This window comes from Salvelinus alpinus, chromosome 34, assembly GCF_045679555.1.
Source record: "Salvelinus alpinus chromosome 34, SLU_Salpinus.1, whole genome shotgun sequence".
NCBI lineage: Eukaryota > Metazoa > Chordata > Actinopteri > Salmoniformes > Salmonidae > Salvelinus > Salvelinus alpinus.
This window is the reverse complement of record NC_092119.1, coordinates 20,955,586-20,970,945: the sequence shown is the minus strand read 5'-3', so window position 1 is coordinate 20,970,945 and position 15,360 is coordinate 20,955,586. Positions and strand designations below refer to the sequence as shown.

Here is a 15,360-nt window from a genome sequence, read left to right as displayed (position 1 = left end):
TTTGGTTGGTCAGGGTGTGATCTGTGTGGGCATTCTATGTTGTATGTCTGGTTTGTCTATTTCTATGTGTTTGGCCTGATATGGTTCTCAATCAGAGACAGGTGTTTTGCGTTGTCTCTGATTGGGAACCATATTTAGGTAGCCTGTTTTGTATTGTGGGTGGTGGGTGATTGTCTATATGTAAGTTGCCTGTGTCTGCACTTATTGTAATTATAGCTTCACGTTCGTTTGTTGTTTTTGTATAGTTTGTTTAAGTGCTCTTCGTCTTCGTTATAATAAATAGAAGATGTATTGTTATCACGCTGCACCTTGGTCCTCTCTTCATCCAAACGACGAACGTGACAGAATCACCCACCAAACAAGGACCAAGCAGCGTGAAAGGGAGGAACGGAGACGATATAACGGTAACGGGCAGCAGCGGCAGCAGCAGCGGCAGCAGCAGCAGCAGCGAAGTCAGGATTTATGGACATGGGAACAGAATCTGGACTACACTACTTGGGAGGAGATAGACAGGTGGGCGATCGACCCAGGGAGAGTGCCGGAGCCCGCCTGGGATTCTCTGGAGCAGTGTGAGGAGGGATACCGGCGTACGGAGGCAGCACAGCGGCTCGGTAGGGAGTGTGGCGAAGTCAGGTAGGAGACCTGCACCAACTCCCCGTGCCTACCGTGGAGAGCGAGAGTACGGGCAGACACCATGTTATGCGGAAGAGCGCACGGTGTCTCCTGTACGTGTGCATAGCCCGGTGCGGTACATCCCAGCTACTCGTATCGGCCGGGCTAGAGTGGGCATCGAGCCAGGTGTCATGAAGCCGGCTCAACGCAGCTGGTCTCCAGTGCGTCTCCTCGGGCCGGTGTACATGGCACCAGCCTTACGCATGGTGTTCCCGGTTTGCCAGCACAGCCCAGTGCGGGCTATTCCACCTCGCCACACTGGCCTGGCTACGGGGAGCATTCAACCAGGTAAGGTTGGGCAGGCTCGGTGCTCAAGAGCTCCAGTACGCCTTCACGGTCCGGTCTATCCGGTGCCACCTCCTCGCCCCAGCCCAGTACAACCAGTGCCAACACCACGCACCAGGCTTCCTGTGCGTCTCCAGAGCCCTGTTCCTCCTCCACGCACTCGCCCTGTGGTGCGTGTCTCCAGCCGGTATCACCAGTTCCGGCACCACGCACCAAGCCTACTGTGCGTCTCCAGGGTCCAGTATGCCCTGTTCCTCCACCCCGCACTAGCCTTGAAGTGCGTGTCTCCAGCCCGGTACCACCAGTTCCGGCACCACGCACCAGGTCCACTGTGCGCCTCCAGGGTCCAGTATGCCCTGTTCCTGCTCCCCACACTAGCCTTGAGGTGGGTGTCCTTAGCCCGGTACCACCAGTTCCGGCACCACGCACCAGGCCTACTGTGCGTCTAAGCAGGCCAGAGTCTGCCGTCTGCCCAGCGCCGCCTGCGCTGCCCGTTTACCCAGCGCCGCCTGCGCTGTCCGTCTGCCCAGCGCCATCTGAGCCGCCCGTCTGCCCAGCGCCATCTGAGCCGCCCGTCTGCCCAGCGCCATCTGAGCCGCCCGTCTGCCCAGCGCCATCTGAGCCGCCCGTCTGCCCAGCGCCATCTGAGCCGCCCGTCTGCCCAGCGCCATCTGAGCCGCCCGTCTGTCCTGAGCCGCTAGAGCCATCCGCCAGTCAGGAGCCGCCAGAGCCGTCCGCCAGTCAGGAGCCGCCAGAGCCGTCCGCCAGTCAGGAGCCGCCAGAGCCGTCCGCCAGTCAGGAGCCGCCAGAGCCGTCCGCCAGTCAGGAGCCGCCAGAGCCGTCCGCCAGTCAGGAACTGCCAGATCCGCCCGCCAGTCAGGAGCTGCCCCTCAGTCCAGAGGCGCCCCTCAGTCCAGTGGGGTCATTTAGGAGGGTCGCCGTTCCTAGGAGGCCACGGAAGCGGGGATTGACTATGGTGGAGTGGGGGCCAGGTCCAGCGCCAGAGCCGCCACCGCGGGCAGATGCCCACCCAGACCCTCCCCTATAGGTTCAGGTTTTGCGGCCGGAGTCCGCACCTTGGGAGGGGGGGTACTGTCACGCCCTGACCATAGTTTGCTTTGTATAAACTGAGGCTGTTCTGAGGGCAAAGGGGCTCAATATTAGGAATTAGGAGTATTCTTAAATATACAATGTCCTATAGACTTTGTATACCCAATTAAGTGCCTTGAATTACTTATTGCCTGGGAACAGTTTAGCATGCTAGAAAAATGGCTTGATTGCCAAAATCTCACACTATCCCTTTAACACCTACAATCAATAACAATGATTTGTTTCCTGCTTAAAGAGGGATTGTAATCCATGTCAGCTCACTCAAGCCATGTATACATTCAGTTCCTGACAAAGTTATTCAGAAAGAAAAAGGATCATCACTTCGGCGAGAATTCAATCTCTGTAATTGCATTCACTTGTTGTGAGAGAGACGGAGAGTGACACCTCTGGATTAATTTCCCCTCATTCACCTGTATCATAAGATCCCTGCCTTACCTGTCACTTTGACAAAACACTTAATTGATTGTTAATTTCATGGGACTCTGCCTCCTTCGCTTCAGTCCATTCCACACTTGAGAACTTCATCAAGATCAAGACAGTGGCTTGATAATGACAGGCCTCAATGCGTTTTAATTAGCGCTCTCTGGCATCATCAGAAAGAATACTTTACTGATGATTTTGTAGTGTTAGAGATGTTACATAGTACCCTTGTCCTGTGTTAACTGGCTTGTGATGGAAAGGAAATTGCAGCTAACCAAACATCACAAAATTGTGCCTAAAAGTTCCAAATGTTGTGATTAAGGGATTACTTTCAGTTCCATCAAGATCTGATAATCTGCAGATCACCCATCCATGGCTTTGATCATTGGCATAATAACTTGACTAAACGTACATATTGTAGCTAACCTTCATAACCATGCGTGAACTTGAACCTACAGTGCATTCAGAAAGTATTCAGATCCCTTTCCTTTTTCAGCATTTTGTTAAACTTCTCTGTGCTACGGATACCGGTACCGGGTTTAAATTCGACAACATACGGTGATCGCCACAAATAGTCATATTAAACATTCCTGAAAATACAAGTGTCTCACATGCCATGAAGACAAAGAGTTTGTACTTTCTATAAAAGCAGAGCGCCAACTCTGTTCATTGGTCTTTCAATTCCGAACTATTTGAGTGATTGTTGATTGTTCCATTTTTGCAAATCTTATAATAACGTTGTCGTTGGAAGAATCTACAGTCTCTCTCTTCTTTAGAATTTCTACCACACTAATTCCTATTTGGCTGTGCAGTGTAAAAACAAGCAACTAATTTGACAATAACATCAAAACCTGACTTACAATGTTGTCGAGCACCCCCTCCCCTTCTTCCCCTAGCAATGATCATTATGGTTAGTATAACCAATTCTTTCTCAGAAATGTTTGTTGTCAGCATTAGCTGAATAGTTTTTTTCTCAGGTTTAACCAATCGACCATTGGGGTAAAGTTTTTAGACTCAAGTCACAGTACACTAGATTCTCCCATTACCTCCCAATGAATCAGAAGCCTGGAGAGACTGAGGAGGGTCTTCTAATCAGCCTGTTATTCATCCTCTCCAAGTGGTCTCTCTGCTCTCCCCCTCTTTCCTCCCCCTTTCTCCTCTCTCTCCCCCGTCATCTCCTCTCCTCTCCTGGCCAGTGATTCTCGAAGGTAACAGGAATAGAGTGATGGCCTGCTGAACTCTTCTCAGAGTCCATCTTCATAACATCAGATGGGCTGTTTTTGGCCTTGTGGGGCACGGGGCCCTACTGCAGTCTGTGGACTGGCTCCCAAACCATTTTCTAATGATTGGCACTCCAACAATTACTGTGAGATCGCAGAACCTTGAGAAGGTCGACATCAGTTAGGGCTGCTTCCCAGAAGGAGGGGAGATGAAGAGGCCTCATGAGGCATTGGGGACGACAAAAACACTCCATTATTCATCTGAGCGAAGTGTCTCGTTGAGCTTGTATCGATTCATAGCCTTTGCAGTGATATCCTATTTGGAATAATGTCCCATAACAGTATGTCCCCTGTATGTGTGGGTGGCAAGGTAAATAGGTATCTGTAAAACGTTCTTTACAGTGCAAAACAACAAAAAATAAAAGCATTCTATTTTACGTACAGTAATAATACTCTGCATGGAACCAGTGACTGTTCAGAAATCATAGATTTTTCCCCACTTTGCAGGAATAAAAGCACTGGATTAGGTTCATCAGGGATTGACTTGCCTTGTTGGGCATATCAAATGTGCTAGATTGTTTGTTTGTTTAATGATGTTGGAAAAGCAGCTTTGTTGATGTGCATAGACTTGCTTGCCTGCGAGAGAGAACTTGAACACTTTCAGCTCCATTGAAGGAAGGAAGGAAGGAAGGAAGGAAGGAAGGAAGGAAGGAAGGAAGGAAGGAAGGAAGGAAGGAAGGAAGGAAGGAAGGAAGGAAAAAAGAAAGAAAGGATGGAAGAAAGGAAGGACGGATGGAAGGATGGAATGAAGGAAGGAAGAAATGCAGCAGCATCATTCGAATTTCCAGGCTAAGCTTTAAGTGCCTTTTCTATACCACTGATCCACCCTCAAACTCCACATTTCATCATTACCATCCTCTTTGGTCTTGTTCATGCTAGTAGCAAAGTCCTTTTTTTAGTGCCTTGTACAGTGCATTCGGAAAGTATTTTTCCACATTTTGTTATGTACAGCCTTATTCTAAAACTGATTAAATCGTTTTTTTCAATACCCCATAATGACAAAGCAAAAACAGGAAATATCACATTTACATAAGTATTCAGACCCTTTACACAGTACTTTGTTGAAGCACCTTTGGCAGTGATTACAGCCTCAAGTCTTCTTGGGTATAATGCTACAAGCTTGGCACACCTGTATCTTGGCACACATCTATCAGGTTGGATGGTGAACTTCGCTGCACAGCTATTTTCAGGTCTCTCCGGAGATGTTCGATCGGGTTCAAGTCCGGGCTCTTGCCTGGCCACTCAAGGACATTCATAGACTTGTCCTGAAGCCCCTCCTGCATTGTCTTGGCTGTTTGCTTAGGGTCGTTGTCCTGTTGGAAGGTGAACCTTCACCCCAGTCTGAGGTCCTAAGCGCTCTGGAGCAGGTTTTCATCAAGGTTCTCTCTGTACTTTGCTCTGTTCATCTTTCCCTCGGCCAGTCCCTGCCGCTGAAAAACATCCCCACAGCATGATGCTGCCACCACCATGCTTCACCGCACAGATGGTGCAATGTTCCCTCCAGAAGTGATGCTTGGCATTCAGGCCAAAGAGTTCAATCATGGTTTCATCAGACCAGAGAATCTTTTTTCTCATGGTCTGAGAGTGCATTTTGGCAAACTCCAAGTGGGCTATGTGCCTTTTACTGAGAAGTGGCTTCTGTCTGGCCACGCTACCATAAAGGCCTGATTGGTGGAGTGCTGGAGAGATGGTTGTCCTTCTGGAAGGTTCTCCCATCTCCACAGAGGAATTCTGGAGCTCTGTCAGAGTGACCATCAGGTTCTTGGTCACCTCCCTGACCAAAGCCCTTATACCCCGATTTCTCAATTTGGCCGGGCGGCCAGCTCTAGGAATAGTCTGGTTACAAGTGGTTACAAACTTCTTCCAGTTAAGAATGATAGAGGCCACTGTGTTCTTGGGGACCTTCAATGCTGCAGAAATGTTTTGGTACCCTTCCCCAGATCTGTGTCACCACACAATCCTGACTCGGAGATCTATAGACAATTCCTTCGACCTCATGGCTTGGTTTTTGCTCTGACATGCACTGTCAACTGTGGGAGCTTATATAGACAGGTGTGTGCCTTTCCAAATCATGTCCAATCAATTGAATTTACCACAGGTGCACTCCAATCAAGTTGTAGAAAGATCTCAAGGATGATCAATGGAAACAGAATGCACCTGAGCTCAATTTCGAGTCTCATAGCAAAGGGTGTGAATACTTATGTAAATAAGGTATTTCAGTCTTTTATTTTTAATACATTTGCAAAAATTTCTAAAAACCTGTTTTCGGGTTTGTCATTATGGGGTATTGTGTGTAATTTGAAGATTTGTATTTATTCAATCCATTTTAGAATATGGCTGTAACTTAAAACCTCTTACAGCTACCCCCCCCTTCTTTCAATTTCCGCCTGAAGACATACCCAAATCTAACTGCCTCTAGCTCAGACCCAGAAGCAAGGATATGCATATTCCTGGTACCATTTGAAAGAAAACACTCTGAAGTTTGTGTAATGTGAATTGAATGTAAGAGAATATAACACGATAGATCTGGTTTAGATAATACAATGAAAAAAACATACGTTTTTTCTTTTTAATTGTTGTATCATCATCTTTAAAATGAACAAGATAAAACAAACATTCGGATATGAATATGGGGACAATTTCAGTGAAAAACATAAGAGGGCAACAGTACTTGTGCAAAGTTTCATAATGATAACTTCCAAAATGAGTGTGCTACATGACATTTATCATGAAGTCACCCAGGTGTCCCACACAAGTAGCCCAAATGTACCCAAGTGGCCAAATTGGTGAAGGTATACATTTTGAAAGAAATAACTATATACAAAATACCAAAATGGTATTCTAACACACCCTCCCAAGAAATGGAGGGGGGAAAAAAAAAATATATATATATATACATTTACAAAATAACATGGGTAACTATTTACACACTTTCAATATTTGGAAGACCCTCAGTCCTCTATCAAATCAAATCTATTTATATAGCCCTTCGTACATCAGCTAATATCTCAAAGTGCTATGAGGGGTGGCCAGTCCTCTTCTGGCTGTGCCGGGTGGAGATTATAACAGAACAGATTTTCAAATGTTCATAGATGACCAGCAAGGTCAGACACTAATAATCACAGTGGTTGTAGAGGGTGCAACAGGACAGCACCTCAAGAGTAAATATGAACAGTTTACCTCTAGATGGCCCGGGAGGTGTGGAGCCAGAGACAGCCAGCTTCAGAGGGGGATGGACACGTTGGCACTGGGGGCTCCCATTCGGAGTCAGTGTCACTGTGAAAGAAAATGTTCAGTTAGAATAGTTTCACATATGAGCCCTGTATCAACAGGTATAATAAACAGATATATAGAGTACAGGGAACAAAGTGCTGTTCCATTTCACTTTGGCCATTGTTGTGGGCCTGCCTCAAATAGGCTATTTCATGTGGGGGTGGGGTGGAGCGGCAGACACACGCATTTCGACCATGCTCCCTCTAATCCATAAAATGTAGACTGAGTTGAGGAAGCATGCCGCTGGAGGAACTATAGCCAATGTGTACTTTACACATTTCATTACATTTTTATATATTGCAAATAAAAACAATCACAAATAATGTTTTATATTATTAATTTCAAACAACGGCATTAGCATGAGAAGAACTTACCAGTCCAAAACAATGTCCTCTCCGTTCAAAAAATATGCTTCCATTTGAGTCATAGTCGCTAACTGAGTCGTCTTCCAAAAGCATATGTTTCACTTTCACGATCAATTTCCACTATCATTTTGTCTACATTCGTATATCTAGTCTTAGATTTAGCTTTCCCTGACTTATTAGCCATGATATTCGATATATAAACATCTGAAGATGCTTGTTAGCGAAACAGTGCTGTGCGTAATGAGTTTGGCTCCTTCCAGTATGAATCTTCAATGGCGAATGACGGTCTTTACGCCGGAGTTTACTACATGGGTTGGTCTTCCAAAACACAAACATTACATATTGTCGTTTACTTCTGCTCATTGGCTATCTACCCAGCTAGATTTCAAGACGATCAGTGGTCATTGGGTTAAAATACAGTCAATCAGCGAAACAGCGGTCATATAATTGGTGCACAATGAGGTCGTTACTTGTTGTCTTCCAATCGGTTTCTTTGGGTCAATACGTCCCGCGAAATGACCCATCAAGTTTGGTTGTGTTACAAACAAACAGTTGATTGCAAGGAAACCAAACATGACTAGATAAAGTCAGGTTTAGTCTGTGTATTTACGTCGAATGTTTCGTCGAAAATTGAATGACACGACATTCAACGAGATAAGCGTTCACAAAATGTTTCGTGTTAGGCTATAAAAATGGATTTAACTTAACAAAAGACCATTCATTGTGTAACAATGAGCCTTGGGATTGCAAACAGAGCAAGATTTTCAAAGGTAAACTATTTATTTAATTGCAATCTGTGATTTTGTTACGCCGGTGCTGGTTGAAAAAGTATTTTGGTATGGGTCTCTGTGCTCAGATAATCGCATCGTATTCTTTCGCAGTAAATCTTTTTTTAAATCTGACAACGCAGTTGGATTAGCAAGATTCTAGGCTTTTGAAGCTGTTTGTCACAGTTCACACTATCAAGTGCTCCTTTCTGCAAGTTTCCATACAACTGACCTCCTGTAGTAAAAACCCTGGGATGTCTCACATGCTGCGGTCACACTCAAACAGATCTTAGCTATACAGTACACCCAGTCTTATAACTAAGTCACACAAACACAAGTTTGTATCAGGTTATAAAAAAACACTAACATATTACAAGAGACAATTCTCTCTTCTCTTAAAACACGGGATAACATGACAAATGTTGTAATTTTCTTCCCACATTAACACAGAAAAAAAGTATAACTACACAGAGTTCATAATTTTGGGCGGAAACCAATCAGTGCACTGAAGCATAAGCTTTCATAAGTTAACACACAAAGTCATCTTTGATGCAATAAACAATATCTATAAAGTGAACGGAACATAATACAATGTAAGACTGACTTATGGAAGAGTATTTATCAGGGCCAAGTGAAGAAAAAGCTAAAACAGGGTGGTGCTTGGATAATTTTTAGGGGGCCCATATAGGACTTTTAAAAAGTGCCAATATTTCGAGAATAATGTGGAAATATTTCAAAATTAAAGTAAATTAAATGTTGTGAACAAAGTGTAAATATTTTGAGAATAAACTCAACACTTAGTTTTGAGAATAAAGTTCAACATTTTTGAATAAAGTCTCAAGTTATATTTCAAGACTAACACAGGAGATTTGGTTAAGTGCATGTCTCCCTGGCTCCCTGTCACTGTGGAAATGCCTGAGTTAGATGACCTGGTGAAACTAGGCTTTAGTAAGAAAGAAATCGTTGCTCTTTTAGCACATAATAACCATTTAATTATAAGTATTAGGACCTGGAAAAGGTTGTGCCACAGATTATTTTCATAAGGAGGAAACGTGGTTACATCCCTAGGTAAGACGGGAGGGTTGTGTGTGTATGCAGGTGTGTGTGTAAAAATCTAACACACACGTTCAAACAGGCGGCACTGCGCACTTATTCTTATCAATATAATGATCTAATAATTCACACACACAGGCACACGCACACCAAGTTTCCCCCTGGCAATTTCAGACTATAGGCATAGACTCTTCTAACGTCCATGGTGCTTTATGAGCACAAACAAAAAACTTTCTTGGCACTGTCACTGAACGAATTGAAATGCGGTTGAGTCCCTGTTTGTCAATGACTGTGAAGAGAACAGGGGTTGAGTCCCTGCCTGTCACTGATTGTGAAGAGAACATGGGTTGAATCCCTGTCAGTCTGCTCTCCAAATTCACTACAACACCCCAGTATATAGCCTTGTTATTGTTATTTTATTGTTTTACTTTTTATTATTTTTTACTTTTGTTTATTTAGTTAATATTTTCTTAACTCTTTCTTGAACTGCATTGTTGATTAAGGGCTTGTACAGCGCCTTGCAACAGTATTCACGCCCTTGGCATTTTTCCTATTTTGTTGCATTACAACCTGTAATTTAAAAGGATTTTTATTTGGATTTCATGTAATGGACAAACACAAAATAGTCCAAATTTGTAACGTGAAATTCAAAAAATTACTAAATTCAAAAAATCTAAAAACATAATGAACTGAAAACTGGTGGGTGCATTTGTATTGACCCCCTTCGCTATGAAGCCCCTAAATAAGATCTGGTGCAAACAATTGCCTTCAGAAGTCACATAATTAGTTAAATAAAGTCCACCTGTGTGCAATCTAAGTGTCACATGATCTGTCACATGATCTCAGTAGATATACACCTGTTATGAAAGGCCCCAGAGTCTGCAACACCACTAAACAAGGGGCACCACCAAGCAAGCGGCACTATGAAGACCAAGGAGCTCTCCAAACAGGTCAGGGACAAAGTTATGGAGAAGTACAGATCAGGGTTGGGTTATATAAAAAAAATCTGAAACTTTGAGTATCCCACGTTGCACCATTAAATCTATTATTAAGAAATGGAAAGAATATGGCACCACAACAAACCTGCCAAGAGAGGGCCGCCCACCAAAACTCACGGACCAGGCAAGGTGGGCATTAATCAGAAAGGCAACAAAGAGACCAAAGATAACCCTGAAGGAGCTGCAAAGCTCCACAGCGGAGATTGGAGTATCTGTCCATAGGACCACTTTAAGTAGTACACTCCACAGAACTGGGCTTTACGGAAGAGTGGCCAGAAAAAAATAAGCAAACATGTTTGGTGTTCGCCAAAAGGCATGTGGGAGACTCTCCAAACATATGGAGGAAGGCATTCTGGTTAGATGAGACTAAAATGCTGCTTTTTGGCCATCAAGGAAAACGCTATGTCTGGCGCAAACCCAACACCTCTCATCACCCCGAGAACACCATCCCTACAGTGAAGCATGGTGGTGGCAGAATCATGCTGTGGGGATGTTTTTCATTGGCAGGGACTGGGAAACTGGTCAGAATTGAAGGAATGATGGATGGTGCTAAATACAGGTAAATTCTTGAGGGAAACCGGTTTCAGTCTTCGAAAGATTTTAGACTGGGAAGGACCCCCTTGTGGTGGTCTCCAGACCACCACAAGGGGGAGTTAGAGCACTCATTATGCATTTGGGTCCCAAGGCTTTTATATGACCAATCATATCGAGTGGTTCCAATGATGAATTTTGACGCAAGCCACCTTTGCCTTGTGGCGTTCTTCAACATAGTTGGCTGACAAAACATTACGGTGGAACCAGATGTAAGTTGTTATAATGTCATAATGAGTCAAGCAAAAAATGTACAATTGAGAGGAATGTGTTAATGTAGAGACAAGCGTTTTTGCAAATGTTTTTGTCATAAAGTTAATTTACGAGAATGAATTTGTAATTTGAGTTGTTTGTTTTAGGGACTCCTGAGAAAACCAGCAAACCAGGCTGTTGTCTTGTGAAACAGTGGATGTGAAGAAGCTAGCTAAAGCATTTACTGCAAATTGAATGTACAATTGTGTAAGCTTGCCTTGCAATGCAGCTGAATTAACATAGCTAGCTAACTATTTACTTACTTATTGTGTAGTGGAGGATAAAAATAACTGTATGCCTATGGATGTGTAGCTAGCTACAATATGTAGCCAATCTGTGTATGGACCCTAAAACGTTAGGTTCTGAACTAATATTCATATCAATCTATGAACCTCAGCTATCATAGTTGTTGTACCAACTTCAAGTCTGAATGGCATTAATGAAGCCTATGGATAGATTAGAATATAATAACTTTATTGTGCCAAGGATGTACTGTAGTTATTACCACACATGAGATTTCCACATTGTAGCCTATACATTAAATATATTCACTGATCATGTACTCTTCCTTGGCAAATAAAGGTGCGGTTCAGGTATGAATCTCTGAGACTTTCTTTTTCAGTCATATCAAACTCCATTAATTGAATGATTCTGTGTCTGCATGTATGTATTACAATTATACACTTCAACGGTGTTTACCACTCCTGCTCCTGAGACATCAATGATTGCACATTGTAACTATACAATAGACTAGAAACATGATTGATTTGTAATTCACATATACAGAAAAAGAACTATGCACATATAACTCCCTTCATCTGCATTAATCTGAGGACACAGGATAGTATTTCAATTAGATACTTAATTTTAACCAGTGGAGAATGTGAAACACTTTATTGAAAGATGTTCATTATCCAGGTGTTATAAATACATACATGCTTTATAATTGTAATATTATAAATACAAGTGCAATCTATACTTCAATGCACATATGTTGTGCATTATAAAATGAGGAAGAAAGACAAGGTGGGGAGAGAGGTGTAGAAGACAGAAAGGGAAAGAGGTAAGAACAGCGACAGACAACATATCATTCATGAATTACAGTGCTACCCTAATATTCTCTCAGTTCATCACAATTGCGGTGTCTCCTAACCAGCCTTGGATCCCCAGTTGGCCCGAAGGTTATCTTAAGAGCGGGTGAGGTGGCGATGACAGGACTGGCTTCCTCTCTCACATCAAAACATACCTGCAGACAAGTGACAAATGGATAGAGAGCATGATTAAGCCTTGTTTTTTTTTTATTCTAACACGGTCAGTCATCTTAAATCAGGAGGTGAAATGCAAAACTGACCTTGGATCATTAACTCTGGGACTACTACATCTCTGTCTGTATTTCAATGTAAAGCATCTCTTTAATAATACTTCCTGTTGACCCGACCAAGTGACATTTCACCTATGATCATGCTGTGCCCTCTGTGTCAGCCAGTTCAGATGCGGGAGGGGTTAACCAAACAGCTGATATAACCTATAGGATTTAGGGAGAAGGGGGAGAGGGATGAAGTGAAGAAGAGAGACTGTTATTGTGTGTGTGTGTGTGGTCTCACCTGGTGTCCACACTAAGTGGCTACAGAATACGTTATGCTGAAAAACAGACACATGAGAACAAACAATAGAAGATAATGTCAATAGAAGATACTGTATGTGACACAGACACCTATAGGAGTATACCTGAAACATTTAAATATAGAGGGCTATGTGTCTCACCACTTGGTTTTTGCAAGGCTAACCCCCAGGGAAATCATGACTTGGAAGCAACATATAGCCCAGTGAAAATGGCTGTGTTTATGTGGTGGAAATCTGAAAATTAGCAGCTGACATCTTAAGGGTTTTTAAATTAATGCATGTGAGACAGGTTCCATGTACAACAAGACAGGCAGGGATGGAGAACAGAACAGTTTAATTACCTCTGGTTATGGACACTTTTGCCAGCAATAAAGCTTCCACGGCCTGTTCCTCGGACAGTGAACATCTGGCAATATCTACATTTTCCACCCCTTGGTCAGCTCGCTCTCTGAAAGTAAAGAAAACAGCTTCTAAAGCAATCTAAAGCAGCAGATTTAATTTTTAGGATACGTCAATTCAGCCCAGTGCTGCTTACCTGAGATGTCATCTTCGTAGGTGTCCGCTTTGACTTCCTTTGTGTCGGAAAAAAGTTGCTTTCAGAACAATTATTTCTGATTGAAAATAAAAAAGGTTTTGCTCTCGACAAAAAGACACAACTGTACCTCCATAGCATATAACAATTTGCCTGTGAATAACCACACCTTCATACAAACGTGCTACTGTATGCAGAATTCTTGACGCACAACCGAAGATGCTGCTATATCCTGCCAGCACGCCCACAAGCGAGCCACACAGGAGCAGAATGATGACGCGTGGAAGAGGGAAAGGAATGAGATGGGAACTGCAATTTGTTGCAAGTTGGGGAGGAGGGCTAATAGCTGAACAATGTACTATTCAACCTTCACTAAACAATAGTCTAATAGCTGAGCTAGGCGTGAAAAAAAAAACTCGTATCACAGACCAGATTTGCCCAAAAGACCAAGGGGTAGCTTGATACTCAATGTAATATAGTAATGACTTTTCAAATAAGTTACCTTTTTTATTTATTTATTTTATTTCACCTTTATCTAACCAGGTAGGCCAGTTGAGAACAAGTTCTCATTTACAACTGCAACCTGGCCAAGATAAAGAAAAGCAGTGCGACAAAAACAACAACACAGAGTTACACATAAACAAACATACAGTTAATAACACAATGGAAAATAAAAATAGAAAAATCTATGTACAGTGTGTGCAAATGTAGAAGACTAGGGAGGTAGGCAATAAATAGGCCATAGAGGCAAAATAATGACACTTTAGCATTAATACTGGAGTGATAGATGTGCAGATGATGATGTGCAAGTAGAGAAACTGGGGGTAAAAGAGCAAGAGGGTAAGTAATAATATGGGGATGAGGTAGTTGGGTGTGCTATTTACAGATTGGCTGTGTAAGCTGCTCTGACAGCTGATGCTTAAAGTTAGAGAGGGAGATATAAGACTCCAGCTTCAGAGATTTTTACAATTCATTCCAGTCATTGGCAGCAGAGAACTGAAAGGAAAGGTGGCCAAAGGAAGTGTTGGCTTTGGGGATGACCAGTGCAATATACCTTCTGGAGCGTGTGCTACGGGTGGGTGTTGCTATGGTGACCAGTGAGCTGAGATAAGGCGGGGCTTTACCTAGCAAAGACGTATAGATGACCTGGAGTCAGTGGGTTTGGAAACGGATATGTAGTGAGGGCCATCCAACGAGAGCATACAGGTCGCAGTGGTGGGTAGTATATGGGGCTTTGGTGACAAAACAAATGGCATTGTGATAGACTACATCCAGTTTGCTGATTAGAGTGTTGGGGGCTATTTTGTAAAGGACATTGCCAAAGTCAAGGATCGGTAGCATAGTCAGTTTTACGACGATATGTTTGGCAGCATGAGTGAAAGAGGCTTTGTTGCGAAATAGGAAGCGGATTCTAGATTTCATTTTGGATTGGAGATGCTTAATGTGAGTCTGGAAGGAGAGTTTACAGTCTAACCAGACATCTAGTTATGTGTAGTTGTCCACATATTCTAGATCAGAACCGTGCAGATTAGTGATGCTAGTCGGGTGGGAGGGTGCAGGCAGCAATCGGTTGAAGAGCATGCACTTAGTTTTACTAGCATTTAAAAGCAGTTGGAGGATACGGAGGGAGTGTTGTATGGCGTTGAAGCTCATTTGGAGGTTTGTTAGCACAGTGTCCAAAGAAGGGCCAGATGTATATAGAGGTGTATCAGAGAATCACCAGCAGCAAGAGTGACATCATTGATATACAGAGAAAAGAGTTGTCTCAAGAATTGAACCCTGTGGCACCCCCATAGAGACTTCCAGAGGTCCAGACAACAGGCCCTCCGATTTGACACACTGAACTCTATCTGAGAAGTAGTTGGTGAACCAGGCGTGGCAGTCATTTGAGAAGCTATTTGAGAGGCTATTGAGTCTGCCGATAAGAATCGATGAGTCGAAAGTCTTGGCCAGGTCGATGAAGATGCCTGCACAGTACTGTCTTTTATCGATGGCGGTTATGATATTGTTTAGTACCTTGAGCATGGCTGAGGTGCACCCATGACCAGCTCGGAAACCAGATGGCATAGTGGAGAAGGTACGGTGGGATTTTAAATTGTCGGTGATCTGTTTATTAAGTTGGCGTTCAAAAATTTTAGA

General features: G+C 43.3%; 1 long non-coding RNA gene across 1 annotated transcript; it reads right to left on the bottom strand.

Annotated features, from left to right (window-relative positions):
- Nucleotides 1–11,979: 11,979 nt before the first annotated feature.
- Nucleotides 11,980–13,434, bottom strand: LOC139563702 (uncharacterized). Its single transcript, XR_011672624.1, has 3 exons — nt 13,225–13,434; nt 13,031–13,137; nt 11,980–12,591 (listed from the first exon to the last, which is right to left on the bottom strand). It is a non-coding gene; the product is annotated as an uncharacterized lncRNA (long non-coding RNA).
- Between the last annotated feature and the right edge of the window lie 1,926 nt (nt 13,435–15,360).